This window comes from Delphinapterus leucas, chromosome 9, assembly GCF_059928025.1.
Source record: "Delphinapterus leucas isolate spDelLeu-1000000601 "Yukka" chromosome 9, BTC_Dleu_Yukka2, whole genome shotgun sequence".
In the NCBI taxonomy this organism is placed as follows: domain Eukaryota; kingdom Metazoa; phylum Chordata; class Mammalia; order Artiodactyla; family Monodontidae; genus Delphinapterus; species Delphinapterus leucas.
The window spans coordinates 5556445-5580084 of NC_143137.1; the positions used below are offsets into that span (position 1 = coordinate 5556445).

At 54.3% G+C, this 23640-nt stretch overlaps 1 protein-coding gene and 1 long non-coding RNA gene across 4 annotated transcripts in view; one reads left to right on the forward strand and one right to left on the reverse strand.

Annotated features, from left to right (window-relative positions):
• The window catches only part of PRKAG2 (protein kinase AMP-activated non-catalytic subunit gamma 2), a 282124-nt gene that overhangs the window by 133596 nt on the left and 124888 nt on the right, over positions 1-23640 (forward strand). The gene's annotated exons all lie outside the window — the stretch shown is intronic.
• Positions 1751-14984, reverse strand: LOC111176667 (uncharacterized). Of its 2 annotated transcripts, XR_016394244.1 has the most exons (3): positions 11158-14969; positions 10954-11037; positions 1751-7595 (listed from the first exon to the last, which is right to left on the reverse strand). It is a non-coding gene; the product is annotated as an uncharacterized LOC111176667 (long non-coding RNA). The 2 variants fall into 2 exon arrangements; XR_016394243.1 differs by having other exon boundaries at positions 10954-14984.

A 23640-nucleotide genomic window follows, 5' to 3' on the forward strand; every position in this document is an offset into this window, starting at 1 on the left:
GCGCTCAGCAGTGTCGGTTGTTATCGCCAGGGGTGTTCCAGCTGAGGGTGAGTTTTTAAACACAGGATGGGAGATTTACTGAGACTCTCTCTGAGGTCCTGGCTGCGAAATTCTGGCTGGATTAGAACACAGATGTGGGTGAGAATGAGAAATTAGCTTGAAACGTGGAGTGGTCGGGACCAATAGTGCAGGAAGTGGCCCCCTGTGCACCGGCCAAGGGCAGGCAGGGGCATTAGGGAGCCTTGGATGTGGCCGTTCCTAGGGAGACCTCCCCTCTGCTCCAGTGGGACTCTCACTGCCCGGGAGCCACACACGATGGCAGCCAGTGATATATACCCACTCCTTTTTTTGTTTTTTTCATTTTTCTTATTGTCATAAAACATACATAACATAAAATGTGCCGTTTTAACCATCTTTAAGTGTCTGGTTCAGTGACATTAAGCACATTCACGTCGTCGTGCAGCCGTCGCCGCCATCCACCTCCAGAATTTTCTCATCTTGCAAAGCTGAGACCCCGTCCCCAGTTAAGCAGCAGCTCCCCATTCCCCCTCCCCCAGCTCCCACTGTTCTACACTCTGTCTCTGTGAATTTGACTGTTCTATAAGCTCATATGAGCGGATCGTACCGTATTTGTACTCTCGTGACTGCTGTAGCACGTGTCAGAACGTCCCTCCTTTTTAAGACTGAATAATATTCCATTGTTACGTAGCTGCCACGTTCGCTTACGCATCCATCTGTCGTGGACCTGGTCTCTGTCCGCCTAGATGGGCAGTGATGGACCCCGTTCTTCTCATGCTGGACCAGACTCACGCGCTCGCTTCACGTGGGGTGAAATGAGCGGCCCCACTGCTGCCGGGCCCTCCCGGGGCTGCGTGTGCGCCCGCAACGGAGAGGGCCTCGTGCCTCCCCTGCTGTGTGATGAAGAGGTGCTGAGGGTCTAGGGGCCTCCTCTGAGGTGCTGCTGGGTGTCGGCCCCCCGAGGGGATCTGTGGAGGAGGACACCTGCAGCGTGATTGAGGGACAGCAGGCATCCCCAAGGGCCCTCGTCTGATTTTCTCAAGGTGCAAGCTTTGGCTCCTGGCATCATCCTCTGTTACACCGTCCCTCCCAGAGGGCTCTGTGCCCCTTCAGCCTGCGCAAATCAGCACCAACACCTGAGCAGGAGTTAGCTTGTCACACAGAGCAGGGGTGATGAGTGAGGGGTAGTTACTTGGGGTTAGGAAATGTGTCTGGATACTGGGCCAGGGAGGTGGTCTGAGGGCACCAGGTTCTTAGAAGAGATGGTAGAGAAGCCGGGAGGGCTTCCAGGAGGAGGCAGCGGGCCTTGGAGACATGCCTGGCCTTCTTCACGAGTGAGTGAGGGCCAGCCCTGCCACCTGAGGGGTCTGGAGGGTTCTCCTGGGCCAGGGACTCCGAACAGCACAGCCCACGGGGGGTCACCTCTTCCTCGGGTGCAGTGTCCGCAGGAGCAGGGCAGAGCTGACTCGCTGTGGAGACCCTCCTGGGCTTGCCAAGAGGATTAAGAAGGGCTCTGGAGGCTTCCCTGGTGGCGCAGTGGTTGAGAGTCCGCCTGCCGATGCAGGGGACGCGGGTTCGTGCCCTGGTCCAGGAAGATCCCACATGCCGCGGAGCGGCTGGGCCCGTGAGCCGTGGCCGCTGACCCTGAGCGTCTGGAGCCTGTGCTCTGCAACGGGAGAGGCCACAACAGTGAGAGTCCCGCGTACCGCAAAAAAAAAAAAAAAAAAAGGGCTCTGGGGCCAGAAAGGCCAACAGTTTTATTTGGTTGGGTTGGCTGAAACATGGACCCTATAGAGGAAGGTCTCCAAAGGCTTAGGGAGATTGGAAAGTTAGCCTAGATTCCCATGTAAGTCCTGCGCGCTCTCTCTCTCTCTCTCTCTCTCTCTCTCTCTCTCTCTCTCTCTCTCCTCTCTCTCTCTCTCTCTCTCTCTCTCACACACACACACACACACACACACACACACACCTGGGATGGTCCAGAGGACACCCCTTTCACCAAGACGGTGACAGACAGTTTGTGAGGGAGGCTCTTTGATCAGCTCTGTGGTCGCTCTCATCCGAGGTCAGAGATGACAGCGGGAACGGCAGCCACTGCTCTGGGAATCCTAAACGCAGTGGGGATCGCTGGATCCTGGGCGGCAGGGCCGTGTGGCAACACTTAATCCCCAGAGACGAGACGGGCGTGGTTACCGTGAGGGACAGCAGTGTCAAAGCAGCAGTGTAAACAGGCCGACTCCGGCGGACCGATGGCTGGTTGATCACGGCGGTCCTGGAGGTGAGGTAGATGCAGGCCTCAATTCTTACTTGAAAATCAATGACGAGTTCCAGTTCAAGTGAACCAAAGCCTAACTCGAATCAGAGCATCATGGCCCCTCAGTTAATCCCGAGTTTTGAGTCAGTTTACAAACCCAGAGCCCCTTGAACGAAGGGGAGGGCGGGTCGCCTTGAGAAAGGACCCCAGGATACTGTCAGAACTGTCCACTACTAACCTTTCTCCCAGCCTTCCCTGAAGCTGCCTGTGGCCTTTACCAGGGTGAATGCGTTGGCAAAAAGGTAATAATTAGACTCTTCAGAGATGAGTGTACACTGACTCTGAGCTGACACCAGCCTCCGGAGACCCAGAGCGTTGCTGCGGTGCCCCCGCCCCGGCAGGAGCTTAGGGAAGGAGACGGGGCTGGTGACTCCAGCAGAGAATTTCTCCAGCTCCCTGGGTGGAGGGCGAAAGTCCTTCCCGTCTGCAGACCTCAGTTTCCCCGTTTCTGGAGGCTGAGACCTGAGGGGGGGGGTGAGGGGGGAGAAGGGAGGAGATGGGGCCAGGGCTGTTAGAGGCTGAGAAGTGGGAGCTGGTTAGAGGGTTCAAAGGCATTTGGGGAAGTGAGGAATGTCCTGTAATCAGAACCTGCAGCCCGTGTCTATCTAATCGGGTTGGGTGTGTGTTAGCAGCACGTCCAGAATAAGAGAGTGCCGGATGATGTGACAGCCCCTGAGCCGGGACTGGTGTTGAGCTGCTGGCTGACGGGGGACCCGAGGTGCCCGCTCTCCGTCCCCCACCCTCGCCGGCACAGAACCCCGAGAGCGTCTGTCCCTCCCCACCAGAGCCTTGCTGGTTTCGGGAGAACGGACGAATTCTACCTCCCCCGGACCGCCAGCAGGGAGAGGCTACAAGTGACTGGGAATAGATGCTTGTCCTAGGCAGGTGTGATGCCCAGGGCAGGAAAGGAGCCCTGGTGTCTGGGGAGGAAAAGACTGGTCAGGGTGGAGCAGAAGAAGGAGGAATTTTCAAACAGTCCTACCACCTTTGCAGCCCCGCCCAGCGCAGGTCTTTCAGGCCCCGCAAGCCACATGTAGGGAGCAGCATTTAGCTTTGCTCCAAGAGGACTCATGTGAAGGACAGTCGCGGGGTGCCCCTGGCCAGCATACACAGTCTTTGTGCTACATCCACAGGGGATTATAGATCTCAGAGCAGAAGGAATCTGAAAGGCCCTCATCCCAGCCTCCTGCTTTCAAGTGGGTGCAGCATCATTGCACCTGTTTTGCAAATGAGGCACCTGGGGCTCAGATTATTTGCACAACACCAAGTGGCTAAATATACCGGGAGTTCCCAGATCCACTTCAATCCCTAGAATAATATTGTTTTGTTTAAATACATACGCAGTTGAATAGGTAATGCTCGTGCGTGCATGTTTAAACATTCAAAAAGTATAAAAAAGGTAATGGTAAAAAGTAAGCATTCTTCCCCGCTGGACCACAGCCTCCCAGTTTCTCTGCGCAGAGGCAACAGTTCAGAGACAGTCTATGCACTGACAAGCTTTTTATGTTTTTGTATCATACCATCTTCCTGTTCTACAACTTGGTTTTGAACCCCTTGGCTTCACTTCCTGGTGGCACACCGGGAGGTGCCCTGTTCCTTTTTGTGGCTGTACGTTGCTCCACTGTGTACCGAGTCAGTCCTCCGTCGATGAAGCTGCTCTCCATCCTTTGCTGTTAAAAAAAATGTTGCAACAAATACTGCTGTACATAGTTTTGTGTGCATGTGTGTAAATGTATCTGTGATATAAACGCCTAGGAGTAAAATCGTCAGGTCAAAGAGTACATGTATTCCTATTGTGACAGCTTTGGCGGAATTGCCCTCCATGGAGGTTGTACAGTGTATACTCTCTAAAAGAGGATGTTCCCCGACATCTCACCACACACTGTGATCAAAGCCTTTTGATCTTTGTTGTGTGGTGGTTTTGGAACTGAGCTACGGGATAGATAACCTTGGTGCTAGAATAGGGGCAAACATGTGGGCGTGAGGACACCATGCATTGATTCGGAGCCCACCCCTCTCCTTGATCCATGAGTGTTTCTGGGTATCACAGCAGAGATGCCCCTCCCTGTCCTGTGATAGCTCCTTGGGCTACTAAAATATTTCCACACGTGTTGCCCCACAGATCTGCGCGGTGCCCCCCAACAAAGGAGGTAGGGGCAGGGATTCTGTCTCTTGATTTTTACTGGAAACACCACAGTCCCCAAAACACCATGAGCTGAAGTGCCCCCAGGCAGTACCGCCAATGTCAAGGGCAGGCGCCGGAGGCTGCCCACCTGCCCACCGCGCAAGCACACTGCAGCCTGATGGCATCTTCACAACGGTAGCTGCCATCACGGCTTCCTGTGATTTTCCCGAAGGCGATGGAAGCCGAGGGCTGCTGGAAAACTCCACAACCCAGAGTTGGCTGGCTCAGCCCCCACCCGCGTCCTCCACTGTACTTTAACCCATGCTGCTGGCCGCTTCCACTGCTCTGCCCCCGTCTGCATGCTCGGGGGTGCGGGCAGCACCCAGGTGATTCTGCCTGAGTCACTCCACCCCCCTTGGGACGTCTCCTGCCCCCCTCCTTCACCCTTTGCGTTCCTCCAGGCCACCTGTGGTGCTCCTGTAAGAGGGTTTACTGTAAGGTGTCCTCGTCACCAGTGCCTTCCTCTGTGCCCCCCCCGCCCCGCTCGCCTGCAAGGCCTCCACGTCTTCAGCCCTGAGACCCTCCCGCAAACCGTTTGTGGAAGAAATAAATGAAGGGCTCTAGGAAATGCACCCTGCTCTGGATTCCACATCCTTTGTCCTCCAACTCGGGTTCCTTGAACTCACGTTCAAGGAACTTGAGGAACTCGGGAGATTTGAATATTTCTACTCTGTTCCATGGAATGTGACTGTACACCAACGAGATCCCATGTCCCCTCTGGTTACATCCTTCATCTCAGTGTCCCCCTGAGACCTCAGGCCACTCAGCCCCACCTGGCCTCCCCTTCATGTGTCCCACCGGGCCTGATGCCCAAAGTTTCCACTCTAAAAAAAATGTATATATGTGTGTGTGTGTGTGTGTGTGTGTGTGTGTGTATACACACACACACATATATAATTTGAGATATAATTCACGTACCACATAACTCATTCATTTAAAGTGTACGATTCAATGGCTTTTAGTATGTGACTCTTCCATAAACACACCTTAAGTTGAAAATATCAAAAGTCGAAATGCATTTAATACCCCTAACTTACCGCACATCGCAGCTTAGCCCAGCCCACCTTAAATGCCCTCAGAGCGCTCACATGAGCCTACAGGTGGGCAAAGCCCTCTAACACAAAGCCTATCTTATGATAAAGTGTTGACTAGCTTGTGTAATTTACTGGACACTGTACTGAAGGTGAAAAGCAGCGTGGCCTTCTGGGTCCAGAGCGGCTGTCTGTCACGGTTTCCCCTGGTGATCCCGGGGCTGCCTGGGAGCTGCGGCTGCCGCCCTGCATCACCACAGAGGATTGGACCGCATATCACTGCCCAGGAAAAGAGCAAAATTCAAACTTTGAAGTACAGTTTCTGCTGAATTCGTATCACTTTCACACCATCATAAAGTCAAAAAATCGTCAATCAAACCATCGTAAGGCAGGGACTGTCTATATTCACAGTCATGCCTCTAGCACCGCAATCCATTTTAGAACATTTTCATCACTCCACGAAGAAACCCTGTACCCCTTAGCCATCACCCACTCCCACAGTCCTGAGCAACCACAAATCTCTTTTCTGTCTCCGTGGATTTGCCTGTTCTTGTCATTTCAGGGAACCATTCTCTGTGTGGCCTCAGTGACTGCCTTCTTTCACTCAGCATCATGTTTTCAAACTTTCCATTCTTTCCCCCAGGCCAGCTTACAAGGAGGGACCGATCAAGGTTGGGGTATGACCAGCTAATGTCCCTGAACTTAGCTCCACAGGAGGAAGGGCGCCAGGGAAACCAGAGTATTAAACGGCAGCGAAGTGAGGGGGAGACATCTTTTCTCTGCTGTCTTGGTCAGATCTGAGTCCACATTGGTTATATCAGAATCTGGGGGATACAAGAGATAACCAACTAATAAAAATAGGTATTAAAAGCTTGCTGTGCTCCAGCCACTAGGCCTAACCGTAGGAGATGTGCCAGCAGGATTTTGCAACGTAGGTAATATTAACATGCAGGACACAGCAGCCAGCTCCCCACCAAGTGCTCCAGCCAGCGCTGGAGGAATTCTGTAAGGACAACAGCTGGGAAGGAGTAGTCAAGGGAGGCTGCAAGGAGGAGGTGGCCTGTGAGCTGGGCCTTGAAGGGCACAGGGCTGGTTGGCAGAGGAGGGGAAGAATTCAGAGCCGAGGTATGTGTGGTGTTTGTACAGGGTTGCCGTGGAGACCAGGGGGACAGGAGCCACAGGGGAAAGGTTGGGCCAGACAACATCTACGAGAGCAATTGAAAGGAAACACCATCACTTATAGATGTGTGAGGGGGCACCGGCCCGTGGTGGTGAATGCTCCACATCTGTCCACCCCAGACAAACTCCACTTGTACTTGGAGCTTAGAGACGCCCACCCTGCTGTGCCCAGGCCTCCAGGGCAGAAGGTTCTGGATGCCCCCCTATGGTCACGGTGCCAGCAGCCAGCGGGACGTGGAGCGTGCAGCATGGTGGCAGCACCGCTCCTGCGGGAGCTGGCGGTCACCCTGGGTCCCCGGACGGAAGGGAGTGCTCTCGGGAAACAGGTCCAAGGTCACTCCCAGCCACATGGTCACACAGCGTCTCTCCGCTGGCCTCTGGTGCCAGCCCTTTCTTCGGTTGGAGCTCAGTCCTAAATGGAAAGCAGATCCTGAAAGAGATGAGAGGGCGGAGGGGGCAGGAAGGGGGCATTTCTGAGCCGTGGAGAGGGGAGCGGGCCAATCCGAGAGATGGCAGCTCTGCAGGAGGGGGTGCTGCTTGGGTGTGAGGTGAGACAGGGCAGTGTCTAGGGCTCCATACTGCTCCCAGCAGGGACGGGGCAGGGGGCACAGGAAGTCCGGGAAGGGGACTGGGAATGGGCGGACCCGGAGGTGGTGAGGGCCCCATCCTGTGGGCACACAGGGACACATGCCCGCCTAGGCTGCCACCCCTGCCCGAACACTTTAACGACCTGGGCATCTTCCAGATGCTCTGTAGGCTGTTTGTTCTCCACCCAGTTCACGAGCCTGGTGTGGTATGTTTCCAGTTGTGTTCCTTTAATGATTGGATCCCATGCCGAGAACAATAAAAACCAGATACCACTTCTCTTACTCTGGAAAACAGGAACCAAGACTTGGAGGCAGGCTTTTAATTCGGAAGGTGACCCCAGCAAGCAGGGAGGGAGGAGGAAGAGGGAGGGGGCGCATAAGTGCACTACCAAGGTTACCAGGTGGGTCCAGGCCGGCTGAAGATCACCCCTGGGGGTGTTAACACCTCTGTGCTTCAGGGCTGGGCTCAGCTGTGGACTGAATGGGCACTGGTGGCTTCAGGGGGGCCCTGTCCACACGGGGGACTGTCTACTACAGGTGCCCTGGAATCACAGGTGGCTGGGGGGTGAGCCCTGGGTCCACAAGCCCTGCCTCACCAGGAGAGACAATGCCAGGGCCCCCTCTATCTCCCTCTGCCCTTCTCTGCCGGTCTCTGTCACCTTTGTCCCCCTCTGGACCGGGTTCCTGGACCTTTCTCACCAGTGCACATCTCCTAGACCTTGACAGAACTTTGTTTTAAAAGCAGACGCTCTGAATGTGTGACTTCAGGGTGTCAAGGTCTGTTCTGAGTTATCTATTTTAAGAAAGTTGTTTTCCGCAAATAGCAGAAAGGACACACACACAAAGCTTTAGTTCCTGCAGACCAGACTCCTCAGCCAGCGCCATCGACCCACTCCGGAAGGCCCATGGTGTCGGTCTATTAGGCAGAATCTCCTACTTAGGGCACTCGTGGGCTACAAGCGACAGAAAGCCTAACTCAGACAGGCTTGAACAATAACAGAACCCGGGTAGGAAGTGGAGCCTTGGTGTGCTGTGAGGGGCAGATGTCAGGGTGGAATTCAGCATTGAGTGTGGCCTCCCAGGAAGGATAAAGGGAGGAAGCAGGGGCGGGCAGGGAGAGCCCTGGGCTGGACGCAGCTCTGACACTGTGGACTGAGGGGACGGGAGGATGGGTAGTGAGAGCCCCAGACAGCTGCCCATTTCAGAGGAGGCTCCGGCCGGGTAGACGGGCATTGCTGCTTCAAGCACCACGTCCCCTCCCGCAGGATCAGCCTGCCCTCGCTCCACATCAGTCGTGGCCATGGCTGTGGCCGGGAGCACGGCCTCGGGGCGGAGGGGAGCGAGGGGTGTGCTCTCCAGCAGGAGGCCTGAGCGGTGCATCTTCCCGCCCAACGTGGCAGCTCGTGCAAGGAGCTGGGCCGGGCCGAGCCTGGGGACGGGCTACAGGGTTCTCTCCGGGCTGGGGAGCTTTGCCGTCTGGCACTGACTCTGCTTGCATTGCTCAGCTCCTCAGAAGATACACGTGGTCTCTGGGCAACGGTGGGCAGGGGCGACATTTCAGGCACTTCCCTCCATACCCTGCATTTCCCGAGTTTCAGGGCCTTATGCTTAACAGGGCCTCCGGGACTAGTGATCTGGTGAACGAGAACTGGAAAATCCCACTGGGAAGTCAGCCTTGGACTCCATGGAAGGGGGTCCCATTGGGCCTGGTGTCAGTTGGAGCTCCTAGCCACAGGCCTAGAAATGAGTTCTAGCTTGTTTAAGTGGACCCCCCGAAATGTATTAAAGGGTATTGAGTAGCTCACAGAATCCCCAGGATGCACAGAACCAGGCTGGGTATTCCCAAGAAGTGTCCAAAGTCCAGAGCAAGGACACTGGACTCCCACACAGCGCTGGACGTGAACACCGTGACCCCGTGCCAGGCCCTGGACATGCCAGTAGGACTTTTGCACTGCTATGGACTGAATTGTGCCCCCCACCCCCACCCCGCTCCAAATTCATATGTTGAAGCTCTAACCTTTAATGTAACTATTTGAAGATAAGGCTTTTAGGAGGTAATTAAGGTTAAATGAGGTCAGAGCAGGGAAACCTAATCCCATAGGATTGGTGGCCTTATAACAAGAGGAAGAGAGAGAGATTTCTCTCAGCAGCACTTGACCATGTTGGTACCTTGATCTTGGACTTCCCAGCCTCAGGGAAGTGGGAAAATAAATTTCTGTTGTTTACTCCACGCAATCTGTGGTGTTGTGTTATGGCAGCCCAAGCAGACTAAGACAGCCACCCATCTCTGGAAACCAGGGGATCCTGCTTCGCACCTACTTCTGTGCAGTGGGTGCTGAGTCTGGCCCAGGACGTCCACCCATCAGTCTAGGTCCCATGGGGGCTTGCCACCGCAGCCCCTGGGGGGCTGGGAAAGTGAGTTTTTGAGCCCCTCTCCCATTCTAGAGACCAAGCATAGCGAAGATTTGACAGATGCTGGGTGGGCAGAAGAACTGACAAAGCCCTCCCAACATCAGGACAGTGGACTTGAGGGAGGTCTCCAGAAAGGTTGGGACCAGCTGCCAGGAGACATCGCCCATGTGGTCATACTTCTTGGTAAGTCACCAAGTCTCAGGATGGGTGATTAGCTTTGTAGGCTAAAAAAAACACCCCACTATTTTCAGCACACCGAGAACAGATCTATTTCTTGGTTCATAAAAACTACCCAGAGCTAAGGTTTTCTCACCTCCGTGGCACAGATAATGGGCACGTGTGTGGACCAGCATACGTACACCAGCGCTCTACCAGCTGGGCGACACAGGGAACCAGTCCAACAGCTGCAGGGGGATTGCAAGGACGATCTGGAACGGGGCCGAAGCCCGGCCACCCTTCCCGTAGACCGTGTGTGGAAGGGTGTTTGTAGTTCCCTGCTCTGTGCCCTTGGATGACCGTTTTCCCACTATTCTCTTCTCTTGGAGTTTCTCCAAAAAGGTTCTTCTTATTAAATTAGAGTAAACTCTTATTTCTGTCTCCCTGCAGGTGACAACAGGGCAACCTCGTTCCTTCTTTTGTTTCCCCAGATTCTTACGGGGCAAGTCACGGCTGCTCTTGCTTACTGCCAACACTTATTTCTAGAAAAGGTTACAGAGGCTAAAGGCGCAGCCACTGTCCCTCCCCACACCCCGAGCCCCACCCGGCTCGGTATGTGCCCTCACCTGCCCCATAGAAGTGCACATCTTTGAGTCAGTTGCTTGCCTCAGATCTACATGTTTTCTGAAGTGTTTAGAAACTGTTTTCCTTAGAGGAATTCATACCACTAACTGATAGAATTTTATTAATCTCTGTGCCTTGCAAAATGAATTTCTGTGGAGCCACATTATAGTCTTGGTGATGCCTAAGCCTCGGTTTCCACATCAGCATAATGGGAAACACGCCCCCCATCTGCCTTTGTTAAGTGATTATTATGCACCTGTTACGTGCAGGACTGGGCTGCATTCAGGTTGTGCTTGGTGGGCTCTGGTGGTGTGAGCCCTGAGTTGATGAGACCAGGGCTGGTGGGTTCAGTCCCCATCTGGACGAGGTGGGCTTGCTCTGCCCAGCCCCCTGCTTCTCTAATGAACACCCCGGCACACAAAGGGGGCTGGAATGACGCGGCATTCTTACCAGACGAAGGTCTCTATCCATTCCCTTGGCAAACGTACTCAACGTCTAACAGTAAACGCTTCCACATGTATCTTCCTGCGATCTCTGAGTTAAAGGACAAGGGAACCGTGGGTTTAGTGTCATGTCTGACCCCTGGGGGTTAATATCAACCTGGCTTGTGTGGTGTTTGTTTCTCTGTTGGTCAGTGGCCCTAAACAGACATACCTACGGCTCTACCTTGGCCCCAAGACATGGCTGGGCTCATGGATTTGGATGAAGCTGTCCCTTGGAAGCCCTTGCAAAATCTCCATCTTGGTGTCCATTTTCCTTGGCACTTGGAAGCCAAACATAAGCGAAGAATGTTAATAACAGCATTGGGTGTTTAATGAGCATTTACTGTATGTCAGGCACTTTTCTTACACGGTCTTCTTTACTCCGCACAACGCCACTCTAACATCTATATTCAGATGGAGACATGAGCTGAGAAAAAAGAGACTTATTCAAGTTACTCGGCTAGTAAATGGCAGAGCAGGGACCCAAGGCCAGGATTCTCTACCCACACCGGTAAACCCTTCTCTGTCAGTGAGAATCCTCTAGGGGATGGATGGGGAAAAGTACAGATCCTTGAACTTGACCCCCTAAACTGTGATATACTTGGTCTGGGGTGGGGTCCAGGAGTTTGCATTTTTTTTTAATAAATTTATTTATTTATTTATTTTGGGCTGCATTGTGTCTTCGTTGCTGCGCTCAGGCTTTCTCTAGTTGCAGCGAGAGGGGGCTACTCGTCCTTGCAGTGCACAGGCTTCTCATTGTGGTGGCTTCTCTTGTGGAGCACGGGCTCTAGGCGCACGGGCTTCAGTAGTTGTGGCACGCGGGCTCTAGAGTTCAGGCTCAGTAGTTGTGGCGCACGGGCTTAGCTGCTCTGCGGCATGTGGGATCTTCCCGGACCAGAGCTTGAACCCGCGTCCCCTGCATTGCAGGCAGATTCTTAACCACCGCACCACCAGGGAAGTCCCAGGAGTTTGCATTTTTGACAAGACTTCTAAGTAATTCCAGTGCAGGTGTTGGAGTGACGACACTTACATACCGTCTTCATGAGTTGGTAGTTGTTGACAGTGGGTGATGGGAAAGTGGAATGTCATGATTCTGTTCTACTTGTCAATGGGTTTAAATTTTCATACCAAAAAGTAAAAAAAAAAACTGAACTGCACACATGCAAGAGACCTGGCAACGCGTCCTTTAAAAAACTGCTAATTCACGGTCTGGCTTGCAAGCCAGAGATGTGTCCTGAGAGACCAGAATTAAAGGATCAAGGCTGCCTTGGTAAGGGAGGGACCTGAGCAAAAGGCAAGAAAGTCCGCGATTCTCTCCACTCCCAGAAGACAGTTTAGGGCATGTAGATTTGCAAACTAGCCTATCTGGTTTCTGAAATGTCAGATTCAGAACTCTTTCTTCACTGACACCCCACCCCCAATCCTTCTGGGATTTTTGCACTTGAGTCTTCCTTCTCCAGGTTCAACATATTTTGTTATCCTGCCTTGATTTAAATATCCGGCCACAGAAAGGAGAAATTGGAAACCTCTTCAGCGCCAGAGGAAGGTCCATTCAGCAGGGCGGAGATTGTTTGTAGAGGGAACACCCAAAGCAGCTTGCTCCCCCTCCCCCATGGCCTGAACACAAGGACAGCCCATAAATACAGTTTGCTTTTGGGAATCTGCTGAAAATACCCTGTACCCAGATGAGTGACGGAAAATGTAAACGCAAGTGGAACGAATTTGCAGGGTACAGCATTTTTCTTCTCTGAATCATCAAGCTGTATGTAAACCTCCACAAAAGATAAAGATTGAGGTAGGAGAACCTTGTCACACCTTCTGTTGGCAGTTGAACCCCAACTGAGCGTGTGGTTGACCCAAGTCCCATTTTTGGTGACGGGGCCTGATTTCCCCCGGGCTCCCCTCCTGCAGCCGGCAGCCCTGGGAACCATCTCCTGAGTCAGGCCAGCGGGCACCTCCCACCCGCCAGCCTCAGATTGTGGTAGGAAGACACAGAGGTAACGGAGTACCTCATGAACAGTTTTGCTGAGGGTAAGCCTAGATGCCAGTAGTTACTAGAATTCTGAGCTCATTAATTAGGCCTGTCTTTAAAAAAAAAAGAAGAACATTCATCCTTCTTTCCCTTCACAGTGTTGGACAGTAGTTGGCTACATGGAGAGCATGAGGAGAAAAGCAATTTGAGCTCTGGAGCCATTTAGTCCTGGGTTCAAGTCCAGCTCAGCCCAGTGACCTTGAGTGAATAACTACATCTCTTCCTACTGTGGTATCCCAACTTTACAGTGGAGGCAGCACCGTGCTCTGTGACAGGTGATGGCGGGAGTCATGTCCCAGGGCGTTTGTGGGGCCTTGCCAAGGTCACGCTCTGTACATTGTCCCTCCACGCCCTTTCCCCACCCTTTTAGGGTGTGGTGAGAGTTTTCTTGCTTAATATGACCCCGTTCACTGTCGGGGCCTCCTGTGCCCTTGGGCCACTGCTGCCCTGAGCCTGGGCTTTGCATTGCCCCCTGGCCAGCCCGCCTGGAGCCCTGTGTTGCCCTGGGCCCGGGTCACTGGCTGGCCTTGTCTAACCTGGCTCCTGGTCAGGTGCTCGGTCCTCTGTGTGCCCTGCATTTCCCACCGCGGGGGCTCGGGAACCTCTTCCAGGGCCCGACCCAGTCCTCGGGCTCCCAGGGTTGGGTGGGGTGCTCAGGCCTGTGGTGTTCACCTCTCAGCATCCCCACCGAGAAGAGAGCATTTGGTCTTTGCGTTTCCGCTGCTCTCCCGCCGAGGCAACGGCCACATCAGCCCTCCACCTCCTCCAGCCTTGGGGATCCTTGGGAGGCTGGCGCGCGAGCAGGGGAAGCACGAGTGAGTTTCTCAGAAGGTCACTCAATGGTCCCACAAAGCAGCGGGGGCTTCTCCAGCCGCTGGTCAGGATGAGGGACCCTGGAAATGTGGCAGCGGCAGTACCCCCGCTACGCTGCCCCGCGATGCCTACCGACGACCCCCAAGGATGGCCCCATCAGGGTCGAGCAGACACTGCTGTTACTCCCCAGACAAAGCCCCTCCAGCCTGGGAAGGGTCTGAGAGAGGGCGACTGGGTTCCAGGGACATGACCCTGTTTTTACCTAGGTGCGTGAGCTTGTCCTCTGACCGACGCTCAGCGTTCTGGGTGAGTGAACAACTCTTGGTCCCTCCCTGAGTTTTACCTGGTGAAACGGAGTGCTTGCAGGGCTGGAGCTCCCGGGGCGGCTGCAGGTGGCAGGGACCTCGTTGGCGTATCCTGAGGCAGAGGCAGGGCTGGGCCTGACAGCCTCATCCTCCCTGTAGGTAGACACCTCTGGAGTGTGTATTCAAGCGCCCTTCTCCTTGCGGTCCTGGCCCAGAGGCCAAGGGAACCACAGTGGCCTCAGGGTCAGGTCTGAGCAGTATAAGCAACGCCAGAGCATGTTCTGGAGGCAGCCTGCAGGGACATCGGCCTGAGCTGCTGTCGCTGCCACAGTAACGCTCCCGCCAAGCAGGTTTGCATCTTTCTTGTGAATGCATATCTTGGAAGCAAGTGGGGAAGGCTTCCGCCAATGACATTATAAAACCAGTTGGCCTTCCAGGGTGCATCTGAGCGAAGCAGATCACTGGCGGTCGCACACACTCTGGCCCCCGTTTTCCCCTTGGTGTCCTCCTGGACTCACCTTTACAGTTTATCAGTATCCATCATGGGACGATGCTCTGACCCTTTCAGGACCTGTTTCATGGCCTGGGGGTGCTAGTGAAGGAGACATTTGGAGGATCTCACTGGATAAAGGCAGGGCAAGGGGGGAGCCTGACTTCCAGGTCCAGGGCCGTGAACAGGTTTTCCGGCTCCCTCACCTCTAACTACTCATTCCCTCCCGCAAGGAAGCCTTGGTTTCTCCTTTGGTGTCCCGGGGCCAAGAGGCAGAGAGGCCAGTGGCTCAGAGCCCGGACTCTGGGGCCAGACGGCATGAGTTCTCCGCAGCTCTGACTCTCCCCAGCTTTGGTGCCTCGGGAAAGTCATGTGATCTCCCGGTACTTCCTCATCTCTCAGGGGCCACAAAGCCTCCCTCAAGGGGTGTGGTGAGATTAAATCAGCTACTGTTTGTAGATCGCCCCAAACAATGCCTGATGCAGAATAACCACCTAACACAAGGGCTGGGGAATATGCGCTTTCTCATCCGTGAGTGTTCAAAAGAACTGATGCTTGCCCTTCCACTAAAGCATTCTAATCGCATCTTTCTAGGATACGCATCCCTGACCGTCCAGGCAGCCCCCCCCCACACACACTCTCGTGAGCCTTCTTTGCATGCCTCAGGCAACACCACTGTGGGTGGCCGAGGCTCAGCCTGCACTGGCCTGGGTCTCCCGCAGACAGCTTCCCTCCACCGTCCCCGGGGCCCCTCTCATACACTGCAGCCAGGACACCGGCTAGGACAGGCCAGCTGGCAGCCTTGTGGCAAGAGCAAGTGCGCCACACAAGCCCAAGGACTCCGGCTGCACCAGGCACGCTGTGGCATCAGAACCCGCCGTCACAGCTGGGGCTGCAGGAAGGTAGGGGGCCCAGGGTGTGACTGCTGGGGAGATGGCTAAGTCACACCCTGCCCCTGGTCCCCTACTGATGGCAAAGGTCATTTTCAGTGCTTTGTAGTTTGCTCTGTCAGTTGTGTCCCTGGGCGTCATTGGGAAGGCCTTAATTGGCTTGGAGAAATGGGGCCTTTGACACGGCTTGGTGGTTGAAGCTGCCTGTGAGCAGGGGCTCCCCTTGTCCGATCCAAACCCATTTGGGCTGGTTTTCGCTCTGATGGGGAGCTGCAGCCCCGGGTCACACTGACACTGGCTACATAGTTTGGTATTGCACCTTTCACTCCAAGGCAAGATGCCGTCTGTTTCTGACCTGCCTGACAGGGCAGTTCCACAGACCTTGTTTCATCTTTCCCCTGACCAGCAGGGCTCAGGAGACCCAGGCTCCAAGCCTGAAGTCCTACCTCCAGTGGCCCTGATCTTGGCAGTCAGGGGGCACAGCCCTAAGCTGGTGTGTGCAGCTGTCCAGTAAAGAGGCAATAGGAGAGGTGGCGTTGGAGGCCAGCCCTGTCCCTGAGACCCCTGCCGGCCTGAAGCTGGCTTAGAGCGTGCCCCAGGAGAACAGGCAGACCTGCGGCCCTTGCTTTAACCCGGGATGGGCCCCAGAGCCTGGGCACTCAGACAGAGGTGGACATTCACCCAAATCCTTAGACGCCCCAGGAGGGCCTCAGGGAGCTGATCTTTTGGACCACAGGATTGGTTTCTTTCTGGGCCCTTGTAAAAGCTGACTGCAGTGACTCTCACACCCGCTTCTCTCTGAAAAGTCCCGGTTTCCCTTCCTGGGCCTGCAGCTGCTCAGCTGCCTGGGCACAGCCTTGTGCCACGTCCCCTTACGTAAGAAGGCAAATCAAGAACTGGCCTGACGGGGACACGTGCCTCCTAAGTCAGGCTCCCAGGTCGGCTGAGCTTAGGAGTCGGGGACAACTTCCCCCTCCATCCCTGCCGGACAGAGAGACACGGCCTCAGCCAGGGAGATCACAGCGCAGCACGACAAAGCCGCAAAACAACCTTTCGTGTATTCATAACATCGTATTAGGTACCCGTGTGTACCGACCCAGCCCCCTCACTGCCTGTCTCCCTAAGGAGTGTCTGTCGGGCACAGCTCGGCTGCAGCGGGAACACACCCGACGGTCCCCAGGGCCAGCGCTGTGTGATGGACGGTGTTGGCAGGGGATGTGCTCTGTGTTCAGTCTGCTGGACTAATCCTGTTTGGGGCTTAGTGCTCGACAACAACTTTACCAGCAGGATTAACTTCTGATTCTCGTACATCTGTCTGTGTGTGTGTGTGTGTGTGTGTGTGTGTTTTATGACCAGACTGAGAAAAGGGAACAAACGCAATAATTTGGGCCCTTCTCTTATCAGCAGGAATGAGAAGGAAACCTGACATCCTGCTTGGACTCTGATACCAGCAGCTTGATAAGAGAACATTTCATCATGTATTTCAGACGCCCGGGGCCTCTGCTCGGGGCAGCTGAAAGTACATCCCAGTTGCCTTTACGTTTTATCAGAACCTTGAGAAATTCTCATTAACCTGCTCATCGTTAGAAATGAGTTTGGCATTTGGCTGGTCAATTCAGTGGGGTATCTTACAGTAGATAGTATCTGATACTCAAAAAAAAAAACCCTCGTTCAGCTCAGGGTTCTTTGTTTCCTGTTGCTGAGGCTGCCAGGGATAGGACTGTTGAGTACTAACTGGACATGCTGTGTCCGCTGAGTCCTAGGTTCGGGGGTTGGTCAGACTTGGGTTCAAAACCTGGTCCCCGCCACTCCGCAGCCTTACTCCTACAGTGCTTTTCTGACCAGTAGCATCCCTCCCCGCGCCCCCAAGCCTTGGCATCCACAGAGGGATAAATACCTCCCTCACACATGGTGCTGGGCTCCCTTAGACGAGACGTGTAGCCCAGCACAATAATGCAGGGGTTCCACAAATGCTCCAGTGCTGGTCTCCTCCCCTCTTTTCCTCTCCTGTGAGATTTTTCTGCTGAATACAAACCTCAAATAAAGGCAAGCAGCACCCTCCAGAGAAAGTGTGCATGCCTTTTGTGAACACGTGCATGAACGTTCAGATGGCATCGTCTGTAATAGTCCCAATGGAGAAACTCCCCAGATGCCCACAGCAGTCGAAATCATAAATACACTGCAGTAAGCTCACATGATGGAATGTTCTGTAGCAACGTGAAGAAACAGTCTACAGCCACGTGCAGCAAGTATGGTAAACCTCACAAATAATATGAGCAAAAGGAGCCTGACGTAAAAGAATATGAAACACGAAACAGGCAAGACTCGTATATGATGTTAGAATCGTGATTATCTTCGGCGGTGGGTGGTGCCTCCGAGGGGCTTCTGGGACCTGGTGCCGTTCGGTTCCTTAACTGAGAGCTGCTTCCACGGATGCACTCACTTTGTGCAAATTCTTCCAGTCATACACTCAAGATTGGTACATTTTTCTGCATTATGCTCCAATAAAATGTTTATTTATTTAGTTAGTTAATTAGTTAGTTTTGGCTGCGTTGGGTCTTCGTTGCTGCATGTGGGCTTTCTCTAGTTGCGGCGAGCGGGGGCTACTCTTCGCTGCGGTGCGCAGGCTTCTCATTGCGGTGGCTTCTCTTGTTCCAGAGCACAGCCTCTAGGTGCGCGGGCTTCAGTAGTTGTGGCACGCAGGCTCAGTAGTTGTGGCGCGTGGGCTCTAGAGCGCAGGCTCAGTAGTTGTGGCGTGCAGGCTCAGTAGTTGTGGCGCACGGGCTTAGTCGCTCTGCGGCCTGTGGGGTCTTCCCGGACCAGGGCTCGAACCTGTGTCCCCTGCATTGGCAGCAGATTCTTAACCACTGTGCCACCAGGGAAGTCCCTAAAACGTTTTTTAAAACCACGAGTAGCAAGGTGATATGAGAGGAGGAATGCTATCGAGTTCATTTCATCAGTAATACAGACGGAGGAGAGTGGGGGAGCGTCAACTCCTGGGGCTGGAGCTTGGGAGCAGAATTGCTGCCGTCCAGGCTGGTCCAGATGCTAGCAGGTTGAGAACACTGATCTATTTGCCCATTGGTAAAATAAGTTGGAAACACGCCGGAGAAGCAGCGGGGGAGTTCTGCAAACAGATTTTCTTGCTTAGAGCAGCTGCAGAGGGGTATTCGTCATGGCAGAGAAGAGCCACTTTCCCTTCTGTGCCTCTGGTACCCACTGATGAGTGAGTCAAAGAACTTGAAATGGCATTAAAGAAGGTTGAGCTGCTCTCAGCGATTGTGAGAGACTGGAAGGGAGGGCGGGGTGGGCGGGGGTCTTTCAGCCCAGGGTTCCCTTTCTCTTTGGGCAAACTGGTGCATACTTCACTGGAGGGAGAAAACAGATCCAGGGAGAAATGAGCGGTGCCAAGGACGTGTAAGGATGCTTGGAGGCAAAACTGTGCCATTGGCAGCTGGACATCCGCTTTACTTTGTTCCAGTTCTCCGGCTGTAACCTCCAGCTTCTGGCCTTGGGGGCTCATCTGCAGTCCTGAACTTGAGCCCCTCCCAGGATACCTCTGGTCTCTGGTCTCCCCCGCTTACCGTCATCCCACCCCCCCAGTCACATCGCTCATCCTTCACACGATCACAATTAATTCATGCTACTGTCTTATCCAATCATTTGGATATTTTAACTTGGGGTTCCTGGGACTGTGAATGCTCCATCCTGAGCACTAAGTTATTAGCAGGTGACTGTTAAAGTTCAGAGTTGCATTTGTCTGTGCACAGAATGGATATGGCGTGCCCTGGATGGGCTTACTAGCGGACGAGGAGAGAAATCAAACCTATATAAGAGATAAGTTAGACGAGCAGATGGGAACACAACTGGTGAGCCTTCAGGAATGGGCTTGGTGTGTGGATCTGGTTCTCGGGTTCAGGGTAGACCTGCACCCCAGCCTGTCCCCTGTCAGCAGTGATGAAGAGTCTGGCTGAAATGTCAAGGTCTACTTTCTCACATCAGGGAGGAGAGCCAATGAGTGCCTTTGAATTTCCCTTTGACAGTGCGGGAGGGGGAGTGGTCTCCCTCCCTTTTGAAGGACAGGGACCAGGGATATTGGGAATGTGGAAGACGAGCTCGGGCTAACCCAACAAAAGTTGACTTTTTCTGAAAATTGAACTGTTAATCATTGTGTCTTTCTTATTAAAAAGGCATGTTGTAGAACAACACTGTCCAGTAGAACTTTGTGCAAAATGAAGTGTTCTGTGTCTGTGCTGTCCAATATGGTAGCCACTGGCCGCCACAAATATGGACAGTGCACCTGTTCCTGGGGTTGCTGTAACAAAGCACCACAAACCGGGTGGCTTAAAGCAACGGGAACTTGTCTCTCATGGTTCTGGAGGCTGGAAGTCTAAAATCAAGGTGTCAGTAGGTCGGCTCCTGTTAATAGGCTCTAAGGGAGAATCTTCCAGGCCTGTGTCCCAGCGTCTGGCACTTGTTGGTGTTCCTTGGCTTGCGGCTGCCTCATTCCCATCTCCGCCTCCATCCTCACGTGGCATCCTCCCCTGCGTATCTGTATCCAGATTTCCCCCTTCCTGTAAGGACACCAGTCATATTGGATTAGGGCCCAGCCTAATGACCTCATTTTAACTTGATGATCTCTGTAAGGACCGTAGGGTCCCCATAAGGTCACAGTCACAGGTTTTGGGGGCTTAGAACTTCAACATATCCTTTTGGGGGACATAGTTCAACCCGTAGCAGCAATGAGGAACTGAACATTTGACTTTATTTAATTTTAAATGTAAACATCCACCCGTGGCTAGTGACCGGCTCCTGGGCAGCCCAGCTGCAGACTCTGGAGGGAGAATTTGGATAATTCCGCATTTCGGTTCAGAGCCACCCTTGGGCCAGCGACCGCTCCAGCGGGTGTCACCTGCTGGCTCCAGTGAGGCTTCTTCCCTGGGCAGCAGCCCCCGAGGGCTGGGAGAGGGGAAGGGGCCCGACTAATCCCTCACCGACGAGGATGCCATGAGCCGGCGCTCTGAGGGGCGATGCCAAGCTGCTGTTCCTCAGACCCGCATACTGAGCCGGTGTCTCAAAATCCAAGCTCCACGAGGACGGGACCACTTCTCTTGTGCCCATTGTCTCCAGCACCCGGAACTGAGCCTACCCTTGACGATGCTTAATTCACTCAGTTTAAAAGATTGAGGTGCCAGAGAGAGGGCTGCTAAAAGTCCCCTCCCATTCTCCTTTGGGGGAAAGAAAATATTTTGCAATGACTTATTCAATGACCTCTTTCCTACTAAACATTAAGACAGAGGCCACATCGCTCCGAACTGCATTGTAAGGTATCAGTGGGACTACTTGACGCATCTCGGATGCGGCGGACTATCGGTAGGCATGGCAATCTCCTTTTGGGGCTTCCTGTTTTTGCAGTTTGCGGGCAGTACTTTGTGACAGGTGATGGCAGCCGACCACTATCCCCCTCCACTACCCTCTTGCTTCCCTCCCCCCACCTCCCCCAATGTATCTAATCGTCATCGTTGGCAAAGACCAGCCTCATCCAAGAGCCTCGTCCAAGAGCCTGGTCCAAGAGCCACGCCCTCACCGCGCCTACAGCACTGCTGTGTTTGCTCTGCTGTGTTCCAGCCTCCTTATCTTATCTTACCTTCATTTATCTATGAATACCTTTTCTTTTTCCAAAACGGATTTATGCATACTTAATCATATTCTTGCCCTGGGGCTTTAATGGGCTTGTACATTTCTTTCTGTCTCCTCAGCCCGACCCGTTATCCCAAGCACAGGCTCTCTGGCTCGCGCCTTTTTATCCCCGTCCAAACACTTCGCTGTGCAGTAGGTGCCCAGTGAATACTTAACCATCTCATTGATGGATTATTTCAAAGCAGGAATACCCTGAAAGGCCCCTTTGCCGTGTCTTAACTGAAAAATAAACTTCTGCAGTGGGAAGGGGGGAAGCTCTTTATACCGGCCTCCTTCATGCTAAAGGCTGGCGGGACAATGAAAGGGAAATGTTTCTTCCCCGCCTCAACCCCAGTGAATCTGAGGCACCCCCAGGTTCCTCATGGTAACCCTACCTCCTCTTTCTCAGCAGGGGGCTGAGACCGTAACCTTGACCGTCAGCACCCAGGCCAGTCTCCCCAAGATCTGCTGGGACTCCTCCAGCAGCAGCCTCACCCAAGGGAGGAAAGCGAGCTTCGTGAGGGATTTTCTCTAGTCACCAGGCAGGACCTCTGCCCAGAGGTCTTCACTGCAGCTGTGCCCTCGTGATAACTGTTCATTTGGCTCCTCAGCCGTCTCCTCCTAAAACGAGGGTGAGCTTTTCACAGCTGACACCCCAGCTATCAAGGAGGGGACAGTTCGGCGCTAGGGGGAGGAGGGGATCAGGGTCAGAGAAAAAGGGGTGGCCTCAAACATCATCAGCGTGTTTAGGGGTACCGCTCAGGGTTGCTGGGAAGGCTGCTGACTTGGAGGTTGTTTCCTTCTAACTGAAACTCTACCATTTAAGCTTGGTAGTCATTGCACTAGAGTGTGACCGGCTACAGGACCTTCCACAGAAGTGGGTTTTCCCAGGGACACGGACTGCATCTCTGGGTGCCCGGGGCAGGTAGGGGAGAGGCCAAGCTCCAGACACCCAGAGGCCTTCTCCCTCAGAGACAGGAATTTGCTTGGATTCGCCTCAACCCTTTGCACCCCACCTTCTCTATCCTGGTGCCCCTGGGCCTTTGTGTCTTGGAGGTGGAAAGGCCAGGCAGAGAGGGCGTCCAGTTTGGTGCTACTTCGGTGGCTCTGAGGTTCTGACCCGTCAGGACCCGACACCTGCCTTGGCCCGCCTGTCCCCTGGGTCCAGTCCTTGCTTTGCTGATGTTGGGGGCGGGGGCAGTGCCTGGACTTGTTTGGGTCCCACTGACCCAGATGTGATGGACCGCCTGCCCCACGGCCCCTCTTGCAACCAGCAGCTCCCCGAGGGCAGGTGCCTTTTTCTTCTCTCTCACCAAGAATCTGGAGCCCAGAGAGAGGGGCTGGGCCTGCAGGGGGCAGCCAGCCGGGGCTCCAGCAGGCCTAGAGAAGAAGGCTGCCCTGGATCGGCCACTCACCGCGCTCCATGGCCGGGCACCGAGCTGGGCGGCTCTCGGGCCCTCTGCGGCCGGAGGGCTAGCGAGCTTGGCCCGGAGCGGCCTGCTCCTGCCTCTTCCCTTCCCCTTTGGCTGCCCCTTCGCCCAGCCTTTCCTCCCAGCCGTGTTCACTTCTTGCTGACTTGAAAGGAGAGGGAGGTTTGTTCCAGCCCTGCCCACACCGGGATCTGCAGCCTGTTTTTCCGACTGGGGGTTCAAAACCTAAGACCCTGCATTTTTTAAAGTTTGACGCTGATGGGTGGGCGGTCGAGGGGGAGCCTTTTGTAACCTTTCGTAACTGCGGGTGATGGTTTTCAGTATTTAGGCAGGAAAAAGACATGCTTGTTCTGAGTCAGAGGAGGAATGATGACATTCAGAGCTGTATGACGCCCGGCAGGAGGCCCGGCCTGCAGACCGGTGACTGCAGCAGTGAAGAAGGCCTCGCCTTGTCCCCCCAAAGCCCCCCGCGTCCCCACCTGCCCAGGTCACCAGAGCAGCCACTTGGCCACGTCCACATAAGGTCCCATGGCATCATGCTGTCCCAGAGCCCGGCTGGGGGACCCTGCTGCCTCTCCGACACTGCAGGTCACCACACGTGGCATTGAGTAGGCCCCAGGCAGGATGGAGTTTTCTCTGAAAGCACCATTAGTTGTGGCTGAGGCTTGTCAGAGCCACACTCTGAATGGTAAAGAGCAAGGGGAAGAGGGGGAGGGGGGGAGGGGGGAGGGGGAGGGGGGAGGGGGAGGGGAGGGAGGGGAGGGTGGGGGAGGGGGAATTTGGGGACTGAAAGAGAACAAAGGCCTGTAGAGCCCCTGGCAGCCCTGGCAGGGGCTGGGAGGAAACCCTGATATGAGGTCAGACTCCTGGGCTTTCAGGGGCGCGCTGGGGACTCTAGCAGGCCAGGCTGGGCCCTGGTGCCGGCATCAAGCCCACGCCCTCCGGCCCCTGAAGGGCTGGCATCGAGTGTGCACAGGGTGGGGTCCACCTCCTCCGCCAGATGAACCCCCGACTCT